This window comes from Panthera pardus, unplaced genomic scaffold (genome assembly GCF_024362965.1).
Source record: "Panthera pardus isolate Hobbes unplaced genomic scaffold, ASM2436296v1 HiC_scaffold_26, whole genome shotgun sequence".
Lineage (NCBI taxonomy): Eukaryota > Metazoa > Chordata > Mammalia > Carnivora > Felidae > Panthera > Panthera pardus.
Window position 1 is genome coordinate 28298936 of NW_026526832.1, and position 15728 is coordinate 28314663.

Here is a 15728-nt window from a genome sequence, read left to right on the forward strand (position 1 = left end):
TTTTAGTAATAAAATATTTTTCAAAATGTGACCCCAGAAGAATGTCAAAAATTTCCAACGAGTCTTCCTTTCTCCTTTCCTTCCCTCCATCCCTCTCTCCTTCTCTCCTTCTTTCCTTCCTTCCTTTTTTCCCTCTTCCTTCCTTTCTTTCTTTCTTTCTTTCTTTCTTTCTTTCTTTCTTTCCTTTTTCTTTCTTCCTTCCTTCCTTCCTTCCTTCCTTCCTTCCTTCCTTCCTTCCTTCCTTTCCTTCTTTCTTCCCATGATTACAGTATAAGAAAGTGACAGAGAGAAGATTTCAGGAGATAGAAGGAAAGGAAATGCTCCAAAAGAGATCAATAAGACTCTTCAAAGGAAAGAGCATTGGCAACATAAAAATCAAACAAAAAACAAACAAACAAACAAGCAGAAACTACAGTCTCTCCCATCTCACAGATGTGAGAAGAGTTCTGGAAATTATCTGTATGTTTTTGCCAAGAGACACAAAAGACTGAGCACAGCTCAGCTGAAGAGACACAGAGAGAGGCAGGAGCCCGCTGTGCTGTCCTCTGGGACAGGTGAGAGCGAACGGGAGGTGAGTCAGAAATAAACCCTCGTGGTGTCAGTGAAGCCAGCAGCTCAGGGAAGAAGCAAAGTAAGTTTTGACGGCCTGTGTGAACCAGTCATCAAGTTAAACTTTGTTTTTTTCAATTAAAATTTTGATTTAGCTCTGCTTGTATTTCTAGCGTTCTTGGGAGTTCTGGCAAAGAAGGTATTTGGGGGAATGCTACCCTTGGCCACAGGAAATTAGAGCATCATCTTGGGAGACTTACTGGAAAGTTTACCAAGAGAGATTCTATACTTCTTTATCGTATAGCCACTTGTCACTCCGATCTCACTGTACGAGCCAGGCAAATCCACTTAGAGGGAGTAGCATTCTCTCAAGGGCAACATCCTGGATCGCACTCGGGCCATAGAAATGAAAATATTTGATTCAGAAACAACACAGTTCACTCTCGAATTTAAAATTTTAATTTGAATGTTGCTCTCGCAAGGAATAAGTGCCCCAGATCTAACGTGTGAGAGAGCATATGGCAACGTCTCACACACAGGCTTCCAGTCTCTCACAGGCTGTGAGAGTTCATAACAATCAAAGCAACAACGTTTTGGTGTCTGGTCTGCACCATTCTTCCACGTGTATTATTCCATTAGACGTTCACAACAACCCCTTGCGGTGGGCAGCGGCAGGAATGGAATTATGCTCCTTTCACAGGTGCAGAAACTACGACCCAGCTTGGTTAACCAGCCAGGCCGCACAGCACATCACGGTCGGTGACAGAGACAGATGACAGACCCATATTGCAGCTGTCAGCTCTGGTGCTCCAGTCATTCAACGGTGGCGCTGCGACAGGGTTCTGTTGTTCAGTCCTCCCTAGAGAGTTAATCTAAAATTCTTAAAACCCCAAAGACCATATGTGCTTATCTTTAGAAATAATATTAAATCAAGACACTGGGGAGAGTGTATCCTCCTACACAGGTAGGCTTTAGGAATGGATAAAGTGGGAGCTGCTGTAAAGACAAAAGGCAAGTGGAGATCCTCCCCTGAGGTGGGGAGAGTGGGGATTGCTGGGGTCAGCCTGGGCTGAGAAAGTCACTCAATCATCTGCACACGTTTAGTTAAAAGACAGAAAAAAAGAACCTCAGTATTTCAGATTTTCTGGAAGGGTGGTTAATGAATGGTACCGTTAAAGAGAAGTCTAGATTACCCTGTTTTCCATCCATGCCATGTCCTCTCAGCTGTGACTTCAGTTTCCATTTTCTTGTTCGATGTGCAGCTGCTTTTGCATTAGAAGTAGCTGCTGCCTTATCAGAAGCACCAGCTTCCTTCCAGATGTGAGTGTAATATCTGTTCATGGTGCCATGACTTAGTTTGTTATTAGAAGCTCTTGTATTGGTAGGCCAAGGTCATGGGATGTGGAGGTCAGTATCCTTGTGCAAGAATACTAATGGTCTACTATACTAACGTCCTTTTCCTTACTACTCTTAGCTATGATAATAATAATAAATAGTCACATTTTTAACAAGTATTTACTGAGTATTTACTGTGTTCCTAGGACTGTTCAGAAGACATCAAATGTATTAACTTAATCTTCACAACAGCAGTATAAGACAGGCTCAGTTATTATTATTCCCATTGTAAAGATGAAGAAAGCAAAGCCAGAAAAATTAACTTGCCCAAGGTTATAAGCTGGTATTGGGGCTATAGGATTCCAAAACCAGAAAGTCTGTTCCCTGAGTGACTCTGAGATTGTTGATAAGGGCAGGACATAAAATCCATTCTCAGGTGTTAATAGAGAACAAGTATAAGAGCCTCCAACCTTCTGGGACAGAAGAATTTCCCCAAGTAAGGAAGCCAGATTTCCCAATTGGAAATGTAAGATTCCCTATTAAATTTGTATTTCAGGTAAGCAACAAATAGTTTTTAGGAAAATTGTGTCTTATGCATACTTGGGACATACTGATCCTAAAAAATAAAAATTGCTGTTTATCTGAAATTCAATTTTAACTGTGTATTCTGTATTTTATCTACCTATCTATTTAGTCAACCCTACTCCCAACCTACCACTGCCACCCTGCTTTATGGATCTCCTTATTTAGATGTTCTTATAGCTGGACAGTGCTGACTATTCTTGCTAGAGTCGGAAAATTTCTGTGAGATCTTTATCAGTCATGATGGGCAAGGCCAACTAAATTAAACCCTCTGGGGTTTCTTTACAGGCCTTCATAACGAAAGCTTGGGATTTCCCAATACCTTCTCTAAGTAAGCTCCCCAAAAGATGGCTTACTGGTGTTTACCCTCAAGCAATGAAATACCCTAAAGCTGGTGGTTTGGATAAAGTTCTCTCAGCTCCTTTTCCCATATGCTTTTTTCCATAAAATGGGATTAATCATAAGCAAGAGTTGCACCACAGTGAGACTCTTTTCCTGTTCATGAGCTAGCAATGTTTAGAACCCAACTCAAGCCCACTTCTCTCTTCCTTCTCTCTAGGAGTTGCTGTGAACTACTAGAATATCAGGATCTTGGCCTCTGGCCATGAAGCTGAGGACTGTTGGTCCTGTCCTTTGGAAACAGCCATTTGGAACTAGCCTCTCCAAAGCCAACTTGTTGCTATGTGTGAAATTTTCCAGGAAGTGAGCCACTTCATGCTTTTAACCCCCAAGGAAGTTGATAGGTTTTGCATTCCACTCCCCGAAAGGTAAATTACCCATGGCCTTTCCCACCCAGAGTCCTAACATGTGGGGTGTGGACAAAGATTTATGCCATTCCCACCACGTGAATAGGAATTTGGTTGAGCAAAGCTGGCCTTTTACTCTGCACTTTTAGTCAAAGGCCACCCAGTGTACCTGCAACAGGCGTGTTGTCAGAATCCAGGACTGGCTTAGAAAGACGAAGGGAAGTGAAGACTCAAAAGGTCCTTATTGTACGGAAGAGCTAGCCTGATGGTTGACTTTGGAGCCAGGTGATAGCAATTAGGGAAAGATCATTCCCAACTCTGTTCTAGCAGAGCAATTGGCAGAAAGGGGGGGCATCCAACCTGGCATGCTCCTGGGGTGATTTTGCTCTGGTGATGTGGCAGAGTCGGAGCCAGGGTGGTGAGAGCTCTTATAATAATACAGGATCCAAGGTGTAGATAAATGGAGGTACCAACATCTGTATGTTTAGAGACTCCATCCAGAAACTTTTTTTTTCTTCTTTCTGAAAGAAAACGGCTATGAAATTGCAGAAGCAGAATATTAGTTTTCTGTCACATCTACAACCTTTCCAAGTTAGCTAATTAAATTATACCTTCCAACAGAGAACGCAAACACAATTTCAGGTTCTAATCTCTCAGTAATCAAGCATTCTATTATCAATGTCCTCTTCCTTTTTCTGGGCTTAATTGCTCATTGTACTCCATGTGGCATTGATTAGCAGTAGGAAGAGTGTGTTCTGTTTTGTTGGCTTGCGGGCAAAGTGGCTATAAAAAGGCTTTGAATCTGAAAGCAAGCTCTATCCAGCTGTGATATGGTGAGTGGGGGGTCTGTCTGAGGAAGCAGATACGGCCAGCTTGTTTCGTTTGAAGTAACAGCATAAAGCTGCATATTGGCCCATGAAGCAACAATTCTTGGTCAAACATGATCGCAAATCAACTGGGAGCTTTTAACAACAATGATTTGTGTAGAACTTTACAGTTTACAATACACTTTTTTGCAAATAGCATTTTGGTTAGTCTGAACAATAAATCCGTGTGTTAAACATTTTAATAAGATTTTACATATGAAAAGTCCGAAGTTTAACAAGACTAAGTAATTTGTGTCAGATCACATTACTAGTGTGTTGAAGATAGTATTTGGATACAGATGTTACAATTTCAAATTCTGTCCTCTTTCCATTATATTACACAATATCCCAGCAACTATGAGTCAATTGAGTTCAATTTACCAAACCCTGACTGGGCCAATACCATGTTCCATAAACCAAGCTATGCACTAAGAGAGAGAGAAAAAAAAAATACCGGTAGAGGCAGACAACTTGAACAAAGGACATATTTGACTCTGATGTGTTGTATTACAGATTCAAGATACTGAAGAGACAAGAAGGAAAAAGGCACTCAGGAAGGAAAAACCTTCCAAGAGGAGGAGATATTTCAGTGGGCTTTTGACAGGTAAGACCAATTTTGACAATCATAAAAAGAGGAAGGGCATGGAGACAACATTCTGCAGAGGGATATGGTAAGAAAGAGTGTATTGGGGAAAAGTGAGTTAACATAACTGGTATGATTGTAAAGTACAAGGCAGAATGGCTGAAATGCAAACTTGGGCTCCATGTGAAGGAAGTAACTTCACTGGGTAAGCAACAGAAAACTTGGATTTGTCCACAAATAGCACTGACACAAGTGGTTTTCAAGTTTACATTTTTTTTCCCTCTACGTAAAGAGAAGAGAGCCATCAAATACCAGTGTCAGTTATGACAGGAGGGGGACAGTGGGACGGTGCGCGTGGATGCAGCCTCTCTGACAGCAACGCTATTTGTACACATGGAATCTCAGCAGCGAGGGCACACTCACGTTGCCAAGTACCTAGCCATTACTTCCCATTCTGGGTAGATTTCCTTTCCGAGATGTGGACCAGATCATCTCCACAAGTCCCTCCAATTCCAAGGTTCCATTCTATATTTCCATACCCTGGGTCAGCTTTCAGGAAGTCGAAGTTAATTCATCCACTTGGCTTCTGGCTGCAGAATGACTGCATAGAGCCCTCTGAGTTGCACTGGGGGAAGAAAGGCATGGGGCAGATCTTTGTGTCTGCAAGGAAATCATTTGTCCTGAGATATCCCATTAATGATGGTTCCATTTGTACATGCACTATTTCAATGACATGGCTTCCTAAGCCACCTGTGCTCCTCTGTCTTTCAGTGACTTGCCAGGTGAATTGAAGAACACTTTCCTTTTTCATAATTTGGGGCAGATGGTCATGTGATAGAGGTCGAGCCCTTCCCTAAGGAATGTGGTGGGGGCCTTCTCAGAACAAAGGAAGGCAACGTGGCCCAGTCAACTTCTATACACATATGCATAGCTCTGCCATGACTCTGTAACTTGGACTGTGTCCAATCAGACTGTATGTGTCACCATACACGGGAGACAAAGCAGTAGAAATTGCATAAAGTGCTACACCTCATTGCGCTCAGGGTTCAACCTTTGGGTCTTAACCTGCTGAGCCTGTGCTAGCACGAATAAAGCTACTTCTTGGAAAGAAAGGCCTTGGTGTCCCATCCCTCTGTGCGAGAATCCTGCTACAGTCAAGCTAATGGAGAACAGCATCTTTTTCCAACTTTCCTTGCCAGTTTCTTATTCCTATTCTCATCGCTCCCCTGGGGGACAGGTGAGATTTGAAGCTTTGGTCTGCAAATCCCTACTTCAAATATCGGATGTCCCCAGGAGATGGCTGAGAGCTAGAAACCTAGGGCTTCCAGGCTGCTATAATCTTTCCCCCTGGCGAGGACAGACTCCACAATTTCTATCCTCTGCTAATGGCTCAATTATTAATTAAACGTTTGTTTATTTCCCCTGTGCATCTGGTACTCTCTGAAGTGCTGTGGGAGATCATGGGCCATGAGAGAGAATACAATAGTGGTTAAATGCAGATGTTCTGGATCAGGACTATGTTTAAATGGTAATTCCCTGTGTGATCTGGGGAAGGATCTTCAACCTTGCTATACCTCAGTTTCCTCATCTATAAAATGAAGTTGTTAACCTTGGTACCTTTTCATAGGGTTCTCATGACTATTAAATAAATAAGTGGCTCCAAAAAATATTTGTCACAGAATAAAAGCTTTATATATTTTAGGCGCTGTTTATTATGATGATGGTGATTATTATTACATAATTATATATTTACATGTATATTATATATACACACACATAGACATTTAATTATATAATATGTGCCTTTATAAAAGAACTAGCCATGAACACCAATAACTGGAATAAAATATGGCAAATGTTAATGTACATAAATGAAGTAATGTGAGAATTAAGATAGTTTGATGGCAGGAAACCAGAGAAGAGTTTACAAAGGAAAGTGTACTTTGGAAAGTGTGTTTTAATAAATGTCAGATGGATTTATGTTCTAGTTCCATTAATTTGAAAGTTCTGAGAACTCCTTATCTCCGATATCATGCTGTATTGTAGCATTATTCCCCTGGATAGTCAAGTTCTTTGAGGCATGTGACATTATTTGGGGACCCTGTTACTGTAGAAATCAGGGAACTGCTGAATTCATTCTTTGTTATAGATGCAAGCTAGAGTATTTTAATTATTTCTATTATACATGTTCTACCAAAATATAAACACACCTTGAAGAGACCAGCATTTTTTTTAAATTTTTTTTTAACGTTTATTTATTTTTGAGACAGAGAGAGACAGAGCATGAATGGGGGAGGGTCAGAGAGAGGGAGACACAGAATCTGAAACAGGCTCCAGGCTCTGGGCTGTCAGCACAGAGCCCGACGCGGGGCTCGAACTCACGGACCGCGAGATCGTGACCTGAGCCGAAGTCGGCCGCTTAACCGACTGAGCCACCCAGGCACCCCGAGAGACCAGCATTTTTGCTTTCTTTCTGAAAGATGGTACATTTTTTTTAAAAAGGGTATTCATTATCTTTGTCACGCTTTCTACAAGTCTCTGGTATTAGTGCCTGTGTAGTAGCACAGAGACTTCATCCAAACGTACTGTGTCTTCCAAACTTCATCTCCACTATGGAAACTAAAAATTCAGACTGTACCAGTCTTAGCTCTTCTAAGTCCACAGTGTACTTATTGCTGAGCCCTAGGTAAAAAACAAAACAAAACAAAACAAAATCATCTTCCTCTCCACCCTGCCTGCTGCCGCCGGGTGTAGACCTCTGAATGGCCACCCAGCCCACTTTTCTTACTGGTGTTATTGTTACAGTAATGATTATCTGACTCTCAAATCCCTTAGAAATTCTCTCTCTTCTGGATAGTTCCAGAACTGCTTAGCATAGTACACAAGATCCTTTGTCACTGTAATTTTTCTCACCGGCTGCGTCTTCCCCCCTGGCAGGCTACACACTGTGTGTTCCAACTATATGTATGTTTTGTGTTTTCCAAAAGCACCGCATGATATTTCAAACCACATTCGTGTAGAATATTGCTCCCTTGTCTTCCCGGAAAGTTCCTCTTCTTTAATATACACTTCAACTATCACTTTACCAGTGTAAATTTTCTGAGGTGTCCTCAAGCATGTAGTTGCTATTATAACTCTCTAATATGTACTGCCCTGCTGCACTTAATGTCTTGTATGGTTTTAATTTGCATGTCTTTATTTATGAGGACAAGCATATTTAATATGCTCATTCATCATTCTATCTGCACCTCAGACACTCAATATTCATCAAGTCATTGTTGAATGAATGTAGTTAAAACATCACATACTGGGGCGCCTGGATGGCTCAGTTGGTTACATATCCAACTTTGGCTCAGGTCATGATCTCATGGTTCGTGAGTTCAAGCCCCGTGTTGGCCTCTGTGCTGACAGCTTGGAGCCTGGAACCTGTTTCAGATTCTGTGTCTCCCTCTCTCTCTCTGCCCCTCCTCTGCTTGCATTCTCTCTCTCTCTCTCTCTCTCTCTCTCTCTGTCTCTCTCAAAAATAAATAAGCATTTTTTTAAAAATCAATCAATTAATTAATTAAGACATCACACATTATCATTTAGAGATAATACATAAAACAGTTTGGGTTCAAGATATAAAATACCCCATATTTGGCACCTATAATGGATCCAAATGTTTCTTCTGCTTTTTAAAATATCAATAAAATACAAACACATTTTTGTTGTATTTGGCTTCACTTTTTTTTTTTTACATTTTTACTATAAAAGAAAACCCAGATACATAAAACCACACAAATAAATGCATATTTTAGTGAATTATTATAAGATAAATACTCTTGTTCTCACCGGCCAGGTCAAGAAATAGAACTTTGTTGGGGCGCCTGGGTGGCTCAGTCGGTTGAGCGTCCAACTTCGGCTCAGGTCATGGTCTTGTAGTTTGTGAGTTCGAGCCCCATGTCGGGCTCTGTGCTGACAGCTCAGAGCCTGGAGCCTGCTTCGGCTTCTGTGTCACCCTCTCTCTCTCTGCCCCTCCCCCACTCATGCTCTGTCTCTCTCGCTCTCTGTCAAAAGTAAATAAACATTTAAAAATTTTTTTTAAAGAAATAGAACTTTGTCAACCATCTCAGAAGCCCCTCCATTGTTTCATCCAATCTCTCCTCTCTCCCTCCAGAATTAACCTCTAGTCTACCTTTAATGGTAACCACTATCTTGTCTTTGTTTATAGTTATATTCTACCAGGATACATTCTAAATACTATAATTTAATATTGTTCATTTTATCTATATGACGAAAAGGATTTTTCTTTACTCTTTAAAAGCTAGTAAGTTAATAGACTACACCCTGCTGTTGGTTCTTCTTGGTTGATATTTTCAGGGTTATGGTGTAGTCTATGATAGTAAATATGGGAGAAAGAGAGTTTTACTTGTCCCTTTCCAATCTAAATTCCTTTTATTTCTTCTATCGCCTTATTACACTGGATAAGACCTCGAGTATAATGTTAAATGAAAGAGACAACTGAATTCTTGTTTTGTTCGCATTCTTTAATAGAAAGTATTTGGTTTATCATTAATAAGGATGGTTTTAGCTGTAGGCTTCTATAAGTACCCTTTATCATGTTGAGAAAGATTGTTTCTGTTCCTATCTGTGTCAAGAGTGGATTTTGAAATGTATCAACTATGTTTTTTTTTTTCTTTATCAAGATGATTACATACTTTTGGATCCGATGCTGGACATTGTGCATTTTATGCTCTTAGATTTTGAAAGTGTCTAGATTTTATTGTCTTACTTTAAAGAATATTAAAATTTGTTTTTGGCAAGCAGTTAATTTACTGAATGATCAACTTCATCCTTTCAAAACTTGAGTTTAAGGTTTGTTAAGGTGGTCCATCCTGGACCTAGTTTATTGTTACTTCTCAGGTGTAATAAGATGTGATTCTCCCAGGGTCCATAATGAATACAGCGTAGGCTTCTAGTCTGGTAAGTTGAAATTTGAACACCTGTGAGCCCCGTGTTAGCTTTAGTTTTGCCCAGCTTACTGGTCACCAGTAGTTTCTCATTCTCTGATAGTTGTCTTTTATCTAGTCTCATGAGTCTAACCCTAAACAGAGTATTTAGCCAAAGACTCAAAGGAATCCCTGTGGTAGTTTCTGGGGCTTTTTCTCTGCATGTACTTTCCTCTTCAGTATTTGGCCCTAAAAATCACATCCACGCCTCAGTATTCACTGAAATCTGATCCTTGGATACTCAGCTCAGCAAAACTGGTCTTATATGCTTGGGTTTCTTCCCCATGTACCATGTAGTTATCAATTCTGTCCAGACCATCAACTGTATTTTCTTGGAAGAGCACTCCTCCAGCTTCTAGAAACTGACTCCTCTGTATCATTCTCACACCCATCTGGTGCGACTTTGCCATCAAGACTTCTAAGTGGACCTTCCGCTTCTAGTCTAGGTATCGTCAAATCAATTCTCCACGTGAATCACTGATCTAAAATATAAATACAAATATAACCATTTTGCTGTCCTCTATAAAAATCCTTCAGCTACTCCTTATTGCCTTAATGATAGAATATGCCACATGCAGAAAAGCCACCTACCTCTCAGCTTCTTCTACGTCTTACCACTTTCAGCCTTGCATTTTATACTGTGAAGTACTGGGCTACTTCTCTTTTCCTGTGCACAGCAGGCTTTTTCACATTTTGTGTGTTTCTCAAGCTGTTTTCTTCTGCCTGGTGCACTCTAGTCCCTCCTCTTTACCTGGCTAACATACTTTAAAATTCAGCACAGACGTTATCTCTTCCAGGAACATTCTCTGGACCCTGAGCCTGGGTAAGTGATCTTCCTTAGTGCTACTACCATGCCCTATGGTTACCTCTATGTCTGCGATCAGGACATTCTCTTTTATAGTAACTGTTACTTGGTAGTAATTTCCCCCTGGAATATGTAATCTTGCCAAGAGCTGTTTTGTAAATATAAAGCCTATTGCAGTGTCTGATCCACACTGTGTTTTCAGTAGTGTTTATGAAAGCACCTATCAGAAGCAATGTCCTCTTCTGTATCATGAGACATATATGTGTCTATGAACATTGGAAGTGTAAGAAAACTAAGGATCAGTATGTACAACCCTCTTATTTTACGAATGGGAAATTTGAGACACATAATAAATCCTGGACTGGAACCAGAATATCTTGGTTCCTAGTCTGGTAATATTTCCAGGAATATCATTCTGGGTATGATAGGAAGTTACAAAAATATTTTCCTCTTGCATTATTTACTTTAAAATTTTTAACCAGGTTCTGTTACACCTTCACAGTAAACATCACAGTGATCTTTGGATTTTATTTGTGCATTCCTGAAATTACATTCACTCGTATTGGTAACATTCTACGTTATTCTATATTTTTTTAATTTTCCACATTATGATTTTGTCCTGAAACTATTGCCTTGATCTTTGGCCAAACCAATAAAGTGTTGGCTTTTCCTAATATAATGTCCTTTTTGGCAAAAGGGAATGGCTTCTGTATCCTGCATCTCTTACAAATGTTGAGGAGACTATTTGTCAACCAACATATTTATGCTGTCTTTCCAGCAGAGATGCTGAGTCTCAACAAGAATGTTTCTGTGTATATTTTTTGAGAAATCAATATCATCATGGGTTGATCTACACTAGTAGTTAGAGTTGAGAGGATCTAGTCAGAGAAAACAGAATCCTAAGAAAATAAATAAATAAATAAATAAATAAATAAATAAATAAATAAAAATGTCTTTCCACTCAGTGTGTTAAGTAGGGAATTTCAGCTTTGACTTGACTGCTACGGAACGATAGGTAAAAGCACTATTGAAAGGTTTTGAAAAGCCATCTTGAGGAAATGGTACTTCTAAACAGGTCTGAGCTCTTCTAAACTCTGTGTGCCAGCAGACCAGCTGTTAACAAAGCAGTATATCTGAACTTCATTAATTTAACTTCTGATAAAAACACCCCCAGTGAGTTAGGACTCAACATTTTATCCTCTGGTTTTATTGAGGCTTTGATATCAGAAATGGGTATACAAAAGAATCTTCCACCAGCTACTACCAAGTGACTATAAATAGTTTGTAGAACTTGAACTTCTCTGGTAAACTGGTAGGTGATGCTTTTAAACTGAATGTAATTCAAATAATATTGACACCTTCTTGTTTTGGAATCACTGGTTTTGAGCACTAACAACCAAATCTGACTTCCTAAGCAAATGGCATAGACTGTGAAGTTACGGTGGGGATGCCCCGACTATATCAGAGGCAGAAACCAGTGCCTGTTTGGAGGGCTGTAAGCAAAACAGTAGCCACGGTATCACAGCGGTCGACAAGTCTAATCAGGACACACTTCCTGAGGGAGAAATACATTCTAATATTTTTTGTGGATTTGGGACATGTACTCAGAGTCCAGACTTCCAGGATAGAATGTTTCATTGTCTGACTTTAAACTCTACACCTGTCCCCAGTGTCCAAGGCAGAAAGGAGAAGAAACATTTGGCCCTCAGGCTTACATAATCAAATGTTGGAACATAGATCCAACTTCCACTGAGATACCACATGAGAAGGGGGGTGTGAATTGGAGAGAGCTGTTGAGAAGGAGAAGTGGGTATTGAGCTGTCAAAATATGACAAGTACTGGGGTGCCTGGGTGGCTTAGCTGGTTCACCATCTGACTTTGGCTCAGGTCATGATCTCACGGTTCATGGGTTCGAGCCCTACATCAGGCTCTGGGCTGACATCTCGGAGCCTGGAGCCTGCTTCGGATTCTGTCTGTCTGTCTTTCTCTCTCTCTCTCTCAAAAAATAAATTAAAAAAATTAAAAAGAAGCATTAAAGAATATGACAAGTGCTCACTTCTACCTGCTGGTAAGAGAAAAAAGAAAACATTCTTGGTCTCATAGAGCTCACAGTACTATGGGAATTACAAACAAAACAAAACATCAATAAAATACACACACACACACACACACACACACACAAACCACAAACAAAAACAATTGAGGGGAGAAGGTCTCAAATGAAGCGAGAGATGTACTGGGTGCAGGAGAAGGGGTCCTAACACTGTCAACGAGAACCGCGTTGTTTATCTCCCATCCTGACTTGAGAGAGTCTGAAGGGGGGCAGTGGTACGTCAGCTGTGGTACTTGTTCCCACTGCTTCCCTGTACTGTCCTCATCTCTTTCTAGTCTCTCTGTTGACTACCCTTGGTCCGTGTGCGTACAATGTATAATCACATGGAGAGTGGAAACAAAAATAAAAGCTGCCATTTGTTGAACGCACACTGCTCGCAAGGCCTGGAGATGCAGGAGAATTCTAAGGCAAATGTTATTGTTCCTATTTGAGCAAAGACTCTGGATGTTGAGTGAGGTTTTCAGTGCTAGTGAAAGTCAAAGCCTAGATTCTAACATATTGACTCCAAGACCCAAATTCTTAAGTGGGAGAAACCCGTGCTGTAAAATACCAGATATGGAAATACATAGCGAATATTTGCTGACACTTATTACAGAAATAGGAAAATCCTAAAGGAATGCCAGTAAAGGACCCAGGTAAAGAATGAATGTATTCAAGGTTATGGTAACACAGTTGTGGCTTCTGAGACATTTCTGCAATAGCGATGACTGGGATTTAAAAGCCGGGACTAGAATTGAGAAGATAGGGACCCTGGGTCTGGCATCGTTGTTTCTCGTCTGTGTGACCATAGAGAAGTCACTTAAAACTACTTGAACATTTGGTTCTCATCTATAATATAAAAAACATAATATTTCTCTCCCAGAGGTTGTTGGAAAACTTAAAGACGACACACGTGAAATGGTTTTATTAACTTTGGGTGTTACGGAAATGCGCTGATGTTTACTACCTTCATTATGCTACAGGGAGTACTAATGGGTATAATAAATCTTCCAAGTGTGTTTCTTCCTGTTTTTCACAGTTTAGAACTGTGATTGTTTATTTCAGTGACTTGGCAAAAAGAAAATGATTCTCCTTGAAATACAGGAATCATCTCACAGCTCCACTTCAGGGCAGCTGGGGTTTTCTCTCCAGGCTGTGAAGTTCTGCACCATTTCTTCCGTAATTCACTGCTGACTTGGACAGCAGGCCTACTTTGCAGTGGGAGTTAACGAGTGCCTCTCCCAGAGAAGCATTTACTGGAAGGGGAATCACGTCTCTCACATTTACTCTCCCTGGTAATCTTTTCAGTTAGCTTTGTCTCAACATTTGTGGAAGGTTCTGGGTGCTCTGGGACTATTTCCATTCGCACTTTTGGAAAGATGATTTAAATGCTCTATTTTCAAAACTCCAGTTACTGTAGGATTTCTCCGTAGGGACAGAACCTTAGTGAGAAAGAGTTCTGTGATTCATGTGCTTGCACAGTGGATTCACGGAGCTATGAAGCTATAAACCATCTTGAGAACAAGAGGATAAAGGTCTGTTCACCAAGAAATGTGGCCTAAAAATCAAGAATTGGGTTCGCTCTGTCTCTTTCTGTCACTGTCTCTCTCTGTCTTTGTCTCTCTCAATATGTCTCCTTCCTTCCCTCCTTGCATCCTTTTTTCCCTTCCTTCCTCTTAAGAGTTAGGTATAAATATGTTCATTTTGAGACATGTCCAAACTCATTTCAAGATTTTAGGGGTTAGGGCTCACGTTTCTTACCATTCTCGAGGGCCTCCAATCCCCTCACCATGTCCCCTCAGCCATATGTCCTCAGTCCTATAGAGAGAGGTACTAAAGCAGAAAACCAAGTACCTCAACCCTTGCCAGAGATGAAAATTATGTACTCACTGCTGAGAATCACCCCAGCAGGCAATTGGGAAGGATGGTGGCTTTATAACAATGAAAGAGAAGGTTTTGATGAACACTGTGTGAGCTCAGTTCCAGCTCCAGAACTTACTAGTTGTTTGACTTGGAGGTCATTAATTTCCGTGAGCCTTAAATTTTTTATCTTTAAATGGGAGGAAGTGACAATAACTGTCAGAGATTTTGTGAGCATAAAACAATGACAATGAATTGGATAGTTAATAGACCAATAAGGTAGGAATGAGTGTTTGAACTTAACTTCCTGAACTAGTAGGCACTGCTGCCCCTGTCTCTGACCAGAAACAGAGTTACCTGTTGACAGGATACTTTTTGTGACCTTTCTCTACTTCACACCTTATTGCAAGTGTTGACAATGAATTCTCCAACCCTGGTATGAGACGGTCACAGTCAATAGCTGCCTATTTCCTCAGCTCCCAGGAGAAGGCTTTCATGAATGTGTGTAAAAGTAATGGTCTTTTCTTGATTCTTTTGGGCACATGTCAACAGACTGGACCATGCTGCTTGTATCTTCTTGTTGTATTTTAACACCACGTGGACATATCATCAGCTTACATATTAAAGGGGCATATTGTACCAAGGATTTAATATTGTTAATAAAAGGGGATAATCTCTCAGCAGTTTCTTTGAATCTCCCCTACATGACTCTTATTCAGATCATTTCTTTCATCTTGAAGGCAGTTTTACAAATATTAATTAACAAGTGAAATTTAGAAATAATAATACTGTGGAAGGAGAAACATTTTTCCTTCCTTCCTCCTTTTCTTCTTTCCTTCCTTCCTTCCTTCTTTCCTTCCTCTTCCCTCCTTCCCTCCTTCATTTCCTTCTTCCTTCCTTCATCTATGGATGTAGCTAAAACTCCGGGTAGAGGTTTTGGCCATTTCATGGAACTAAAATAGAAAATAATGAAGTTTGGCCCACCAAAAGGAAGATGTTGCTTAAACACCCTAGGCTTTCAGGTGGGACTCTCGATGGAGTTAAGATGCAAAGAGTTAGGAATTTACTTTAGTTTAGGAATTTACTTATAGTTAAGTAAACCATCCCCCATAAAAAATAAAGTCCAGCATTAAAGCTCATTTGTTGATTAGATCAAGGTGAGCTACTCCTACCCCAATAGCCTGTGAGAAGCAAGAACAAATCCTTTCTAGAGAACAATAATATTATTGAGAGCTTTAAATTATTTCTATGTTTCATATATAAAATGAAATGTCCAGCATATAATAAAAAAGTTAACTGGGCATGCAGAAGGATAAAAATTC

General features: G+C 40.2%; 1 long non-coding RNA gene across 2 annotated transcripts in view; it reads left to right on the forward strand.

Annotated features, from left to right (window-relative positions):
* The window catches only part of LOC109268247 (uncharacterized), a 73628-nt gene that overhangs the window by 33121 nt on the left and 24779 nt on the right, over positions 1-15728 (forward strand). The window contains exons 1-2 of one of the 2 annotated variants that reach the window (XR_008418096.1): positions 3026-3233; positions 4592-4682. This is a non-coding gene — a long non-coding RNA (uncharacterized LOC109268247). Of the gene's footprint in view, positions 1-3025; positions 3234-4591; positions 4683-15728 lie in introns of those variants that run through there. The other variant, XR_002080537.2, reaches the window with a different exon arrangement.